General features: G+C 38.1%; 1 long non-coding RNA gene across 7 annotated transcripts in view; it reads right to left on the bottom strand.

The window, feature by feature from the left end:
- Window positions 1-322: 322 nt before the first annotated feature.
- The window catches only part of LOC112436359 (uncharacterized), a 231,354-nt gene continuing 224,239 nt past the window's right edge, over window positions 323-7,437 (bottom strand). For 5 of the 7 annotated variants that reach the window (XR_013094584.1, XR_013094585.1, XR_013094587.1 and 2 more), the window contains 8 exons: window positions 6,889-7,045; window positions 6,528-6,636; window positions 6,303-6,422; window positions 5,999-6,160; window positions 2,592-2,748; window positions 2,231-2,339; window positions 2,006-2,125; window positions 323-841 (listed from right to left, as the gene is read on the bottom strand). This is a non-coding gene — a long non-coding RNA (uncharacterized LOC112436359). The remainder of the gene's footprint in view (window positions 842-2,005; window positions 2,126-2,230; window positions 2,340-2,591; window positions 2,749-5,998; window positions 6,161-6,302; window positions 6,423-6,527; window positions 6,637-6,888; window positions 7,046-7,437) is intronic. The other 2 variants (XR_013094583.1, XR_013094582.1) reach the window with 2 other exon arrangements.

Here is a 7,437-nt window from a genome sequence, read left to right as displayed (position 1 = left end):
CTAAAAGTTGATTGTCTTCCAATATTCTAGCATAATTAAAAAACTTTGACTTTGTAAGTACATATTATTAGTCCTAATGCCAGCATGATTCTTCATAACTCCTGCTTTGAAATACTGAACTTTAAAATTTACTTGATGAAAGATAATTTACAGTGGCACTCTGTCAGGATAATTCTGACTGTAAGATCACTGTATTAATCTGAATCCTTCTGAAATGTGCTGTGAATGAATGCTGATGCAACTCACTGTGGGAAAGCTGTTAATAAAATGAATCTCACATGCAACACATTCACAGAGGAAGAGGACACAAAGGGAGGACATGCAGAGGCTGTGTTAAAGTCAGAAATCCAAATCTTTAGCCAAAAACAGGCGGCGGTTACAAACAGGAAGACAAGCAGTCCATCAAACAGTCTACAGGGTCAAACATACAGAGAATTCAGTATATTCAGTGAATTATCATCAATTACAAAAGAGAAAAAGAGAATAGGAGAAAAACAATGATTTCTACGAAAATAAACCTTGATGGAAACATACAGAATGTAAACTGTGTGAATTTGGTGAACTTTGTTAGTAACAAATGAGAAAAAAAAAGAGAGACAAAAACTCAGTATTCATTACATTACATTACATTAGAAAGCATCTAAACATTCTGGTCGTGGATTTTTACAGTCTTAGTTCCGCTCGCTGTCATCATTATAATCATCATGATCAATGGCGAGGTCCTGAGGTGGGTGGGGCTGTCTCTGGTGCTGTCACCATGAAGGAACAGCATCTGGCACGTGTTGCTGAAACATCCCAGTACACTGGTGTAGTTTCCTCTCCAGCTGTTTGACATTTGACACTTCAACATTAAGGGGAAGAAGAAGAAATAGTGTTAGGTCAGGTGACCATATGGTTTCTAAAGTAACTGACAGGAAGTAACCAGGCCGTTAGAAATGGATGGCAGAAGTGGCGCAGCTGCCCCTCTGTTGGTCTTCCTTGGTCTCTTGTGTTCTGGGGGCCTCTGGATGTCTGGAGTTTTGATCTCCTCCATACCTGCTTCATGCCCTGGTGGACGGGGCTGTGGCTCCCCACACCCTCTAGCACATAGGTGTCAAACTCTGGCCCGCAGCCTAATTACATTTGGCCCGCGAAGTCATACCAAATTACTATTAGAGCTGACCTCTAATAGCTAATATATATAGTTTAGTATTAAGCTTTGCTTGTTCCATATTCAGTTTTTCAGCAAAACTTGTTTGAGTCTATAAGAAAAGATTCATTCTCATGAATGGAGGAAGATTTTTTTTTTTATATTAATGTTAGCCCGCGACTTTGTTCCAGTTTTGAATTTTGGCCCACTGTGTATTTGAGTTTGACACCCCTGCTCTAGCAGATCATTACATGAAGGAACCTTTTAAAAAGCACGTCCATGCTCACAGGTGTACACACGGGTGTTCACACACACAAACTACACCCTTTTTGGCTCCTACCTCAAAGCACACTGTGCGCTGTCGATATTATGTGCTGCACAATAATGTTTAATATTTAGTATTTACTGTTATATTCACATATATCATCGTGATGTTGTTTATTGTATTGCTCTCCTTTTCTTCTGCTGTTTTTCTTTTTTCTTTCTCAACAGGTGATCTAGGTTATTGTATTGTATGTATTTTTTTTTTTGTCTGCTTATTTAGTTGTTTTTTGTTTTTTTGCTCTTTATTCCCGTCCCTCTTCTCCGCTGTTTTTCCCCCTCTTCCTTTCTCCCTTTTCTTTTCCTCATTCAAGTCTGTCCCGTATCTAGCAAGTGAAAATAAAAAATAAATAAAATAAACAATAAAAGGTATATCAAATAGACCATTACGGCAAGGCTGGGATGGTTAATTTGGTAAAGTAAATCCGTTGGGCATCTTTCTTCGCCTTTAGACAATAATTCTGATGGCAAAAGAACCAAACGGGACAGGCAGAAAAAAAAAAAAAAGAAAAGAAATGGGTGGCATGTGTTTAGAGGTACTGGAGCTGTACTTACCAAAAGCAGAAGTACACAGATGACAGATCAGATGCTGAATGTTGCAGGAACATGCTCGTGCGGTGGTCATTCAGTGCTGCTCCGGCAGGTTAGACAGTCCAAGACTGATATGCTGCCCATCTGAGAGTTTGAAAACACACATGCAAAGATTTATTTTGTATTACAGTCAAAGTTGGATGTTCATTTTTGTCCTTTAAAAATGTTTGTGTATTTGAAAGCACTAACATTTAAGGATGACTTGGATCGTCTCCTTTAAAGGGGAGACAAGTGTATCCACTGATCTACGTCACTTTACCTGGATGATGACTCCTCTCCCCCTCACTCAGAAACACTCCTAATATAACCAAGCAAATAAATAATATTGAAGATTTACTTACATCATTACAAAAACATCAAAAACATCTCCCTTTGATTCTATTTCTCCATTCCTGCTGAACATCAGGCAACAAATATCTCAATAAATCACAGTAAAATGTAAAGCACATGTTTTCTCTGCTTTGTCTAACCTCTGCAGAGCCTCTGTCAAGAAAAACATATCTGTAAGCATAAAACAAATATACATTTCATAACACGTCACTGGACAAACCTCGGTCAGTTGATTTCCTCTGTGCAGTGCAGACGAGCATCAGTCAGCAAGTCAAGGTGGTGAGATGGACTGGTGTCCTTTGTGACTCTGCTGGTTCTTCTGAGGAAACACCATCGTCTCTCCACACCGTCACCATCTGTGAGCACAAACTGCTGCTCTGCCAGCATGTAGGAAATCACATATCACACACACAGGGGTGAAGAAACATTAGAGCTCAACTTTGGATACTTTAGATCTAAACAGATCAAAGTAGCTCTTAGCTTCAACAATCAGTGAACAGACAAACAATGATACCATACTGATTCTGTATGAATACAATATGGTATTTTCAATACAGGTGTCAAATTAATTCATTAAAACTAATACAGATATACGTATATATATTTTTTTTGATAAATTAGTTTGCTAAATTATAAGAATATTTTTTTTTTCATTTAACAATTGCAACTGAAAGAAATTAAATATTGAACAAAAATATATTGTCACATTCTGAGCATGCTCAGCATGCTGAAAGACTTGAAGTTGCTACAGATTTTAAGAAGTGATAATTATTTACAGCTGTCTTTATGAAGTTTATGGAAAAACGCTTTATTTCACCACGTTAGTGCGTTTCTCGCTATTACATGCATTTGAATGGAGTTCTCGCCCGACACAAAGTATAGGTTTTAATTTGTGAATAACTTGAAAATTTTAGCTCAAACAGCTGCAAAACCTATTTCCTCAGCATGGAGATGCTGAATTCTATAAGGCAAAGCCATAAATATGTGTGTGTGTGAGTCCTCTATCAAAAGTTACAGCTGTCTTCATGAAGTTGATACTGACCCAGGGTCAGTGTAAAATACAAGTTATTCACATAATGAAAACTTATACTTTGTTTCGTGCAAGAACTCCATTCAAATGCATGTAATAGTCAGAAACGCACTGTCTCGGCGAAATGAAGCCTTTTTGTACAACTTCATGAAGTTAGCTGTAACTTTTGATAAAAGGCTCAAAGCAGAGGGATAACGACGGCTATTCAACATCTTTACACGACACATTCGAGCTGCATGACACAGACAAAGTGACTAAATCATCTTTTTTGTGGTTTATTGTCTTCAAACCAGCAGACAAAGCCGATTGCAGAAGATGTCGGAGAAGAACTTCAGGCCGTGGACTGAAAAGGTATTTTTTTCTTGTTATCAAAAGACATTTGGAGTGGCAGCTTCTGCAACTGGTTGCACTAAAGTAAAGCTTACAGTCTAAGAAATCACAGTGTTGATATTCAGCACAAAGAGAAAAGCTCACTTGTTTGAATTTATTTACAATCATAGTTTTATAAATTCTGACTGTAAACATCTTTTACAGCTTTGATATTGTTTGACACTAGATATCAGGTTTAATTTAAAGGTTTCTGTGTCCCAATGAGCCATTTACACTGACCAGTGTTTCACTTTAACTGTAACACATTCATTATTTAGTTCCAACATTTCTAAGAGAAATAACTGAATGTAAAAAATGGCAGCCCTCAGGCCAGGTTTAATTGATAGAGATATATGCATGCATTGTGAAATTTATGTATCCCATATAATTGTTATTCACCTAATCATGGCATACCCACCCCTTCCTCCCAAGTTAACTGCAACCCAAAAGAACTAGTGGGGCTATTTACACACTCACAACCAGTGTGGGGTAAAAAGAGCCACCAAAAAGCTGTCAGCCACAGATGTGCTAGAAGAGTTAGAAACTCTACTTATGGAGAAACTTTCTAAGTCTAACAGGGGACAGGTACTCCTGCCCAAATAACATGATATAACCCCACATACAGCCCAGCCATAAAATGAACCAAGTCATTTAATTAAAGACAGCATGGGACCAAATGCATGTAACCAGCCTGCACCAACCTGGCATTTCTTCCTCCTGAATTAAATGAATGAATGGATGAAAGTTAAATGACTACAAACCTAAAGCCACTAGTTCCCACACTGGAGCTCCCTGACACTGTGTGTTAACCGTATTTAGCTTGTATCAACAGTTGTAACAGGCTAAGCCACTTGAGACACTGCATTGAATTTGTTCCTGTCTTAATGATTTCAGCTGACTGGTTTCAACTCAGATGTTCTGCTTTTTCCTTTCAGTAGATCAAATCAGCTCGTGCTGCTTCTGCTTCCAATTTAATGGCAAGAAGAAGAATAAGAATGCTTCAGCGAAGTGGCGTTCATGGTCTCAGTGAACAGTCATGGTCACACACTGCATGTGGTTTTAAAAGCAACATGTCTGTTCAGTACAACGATCGAGATGTGTAATATTAGTGCAGCTACGGTTTGTTCTTGAACATCAGTTCTGTTTTCTACTTTGATCACTTAGACCAAAAAAGTGTTGTTTTCAGATTCTTTCTTTTAAATCTATAAAGCACCTGCTCATTTTTTATTACAATTAGTTTCACATAAATGTTAGTGTTTCCTTTATGATCTTTTAATGCTTACACTACACTGTACACATTAGAGACATTTCTGTTACCTGTTTCTGTTGACTCAAGAGTTGTGAAATGTTCTTTTATTTAATGCACAATATGAAGTTCATAATTTTCTTACAAATAAAACTCTAATGACAAACATGAACAGCTGTGCTTATTTCTGAGACATGAGTTTTTGAATGTGTTTAGACAGTGTGCATCTGTATGCTGAAACTGTAATGGTGAACCTGAGGTGATGGTCAACAGAAGGCAAATATATATCAATATAAAACAATATTGAAGTAATGTCTTTACCCCCTGCAGAGTGTGGACGCTGTGCACTCAATCACCTTATTCACTGTAGTAAACGTGCACCGCTAGCTCACGTGACTGACTGTCTCCATGGTTACATCGTATATTATTATCTATGTAAACAGCTTCCATAGATACCGCCATAGCTCTCTGCAGCTGTAACACTTTCACACTTTGCAAATCATTTCACGATTTTGATAGTTATGAAGACAGAATATGTTTTTAAGGTCATGCTAGGCGGTTGCTATGGTGGTTGCTGTGGACTTGGCTGGACCGCGTCCGATTCCTGTTATTAGCTGTCTGCCGTAGGAAGGCTGCGTTCCATTTACAAGTAGTGACAGTCTGCCGCAACTCGAACTCAAACCCCGCTTTGTTCTTTAATTATAGGCCTTTTATAGCCGTTCATGACACACACACACACATAAAGCACTTTGCCTCACCATGAGAATGGAACTTTACCTAAGCTAACCTTTAAAATATCTGATATAGGATAGCAAAATGAAGCAACCAGAGATTTAATGATGAAGACTCTGGGTTCTGTAGTGACCTGAATGACTCTTTGCATACAATTTATTGAAGAGGACTTTAGAATGCACTTTACATTTAGACTGTTGCTGTTTAATTTTTTACATTGTTGCGGTGTTATGTCATGAATAAGGTTCACCTGCTGGGGGTTTGATGGATCAGATCATCATAATCAATGGGTCCTGAGGTGGGCGGGACTGTCTCTGGTGATGTCACCATGAAGGAACAGCATCTGGCACGTGTTGCTGAAACATCCCAGTACACTGGTGTAGTTTCCTCTCCAGCTGTTTGACATTTGACACTTCAACATTAAGGGGAAGAAGAAGAAACAGTGTTAGGTCAGGTGACCACATGGTTTCTAAAGTAACTGACAGGAAGTAACCAGGCCGTTAGAAATGGATGGCATGTGTTTAGAGTTACTGGAGTTGGGTAACTCTACTTACCAAAAGCAGAAGCACACAGATGACAGATCAGATGCTGAATGTTGCAGGAACATGCTCGTGCGGTGGTCATTCAGTGCTGCTCCGGCAGGTTAGACAGTCCAAGACTGATATGCTGCCCATCTGAGAGTTTGAAAACACACATGCAAAGATTTATTTTGTATTACAGTCAAAGTTGGATGTTCATTTTTGTCCTTTAAAAATGTTTGTGTATTTGAAAGCACTAACATTTAAGGATGACTTGGATCGTCTCCTTTAAAGGGGAGACAAGTGTATCCACTGATCCACGTCACTTTACCTGGATGATGACTCCTCTCCCCCTCACTCAGAAACACTCCTAATATAACCAAGCAAATAAATAATATTGAAGATTTACTTACATCATTACAAAAACATCAAAAACATCTCCCTTTGATTCTATTTCTCCATTCCTGCTGAACATCAGGCAACAAATATCTCAATAAATCACAGTAAAATGTAAAGCACATGTTTTCTCTGCTTTGTCTAACCTCTGCAGAGCCTCTGTCAAGAAAAACATATCTGTAAGCATAAAACAAATATACATTTCATAACACGTCACTGGACAAACCTCGGTCAGTTGATTTCCTCTGTGCAGTGCAGACGAGCATCAGTCAGCAAGTCAAGGTGGTGAGATGGACTGGTGTCCTTTGTGACTCTGCTGGTTCTTCTGAGGAAACACCACCGTCTCTCCACACCGTCACCATTTGTGAGCACAAACTGCTGCTCTGCCAGCATGTAGGAAATCACATATCACATACACAGGGGCGAAGAAACATTAGAGCTCAACTTTGGATACTTTAGATCTAAACAGATCAAAGTAGCTCTTAGCTTCAACAATCAGTGAACAGACAAACAATGATACCATACTGATTCTGTATGAATACAATATGGTATTTTCAATACAGGTGTCAAATTAATTCATTAAAACTACTACAGATATATGTATATATATATATTTTTTGATAAATTAGTTTGCTAAATTATAAGAATTTTTTTTTTCATTTAACAATTGCAACTGAAAGAAATTAAATATTGAACAAAAATATATTGTCACATTCTGAGCATGCTCAGCATGCTGAAAGACTTGAAGTTGCTACAGATTTTAAGAAGTGATAAT

This window comes from Maylandia zebra, linkage group LG19 (genome assembly GCF_041146795.1).
Source record: "Maylandia zebra isolate NMK-2024a linkage group LG19, Mzebra_GT3a, whole genome shotgun sequence".
Taxonomy (NCBI): Eukaryota; Metazoa; Chordata; class Actinopteri; order Cichliformes; family Cichlidae; genus Maylandia; species Maylandia zebra.
Note: the sequence above shows the minus strand (reverse complement) of the source record. Positions and strands in the feature narration are given on the sequence as shown.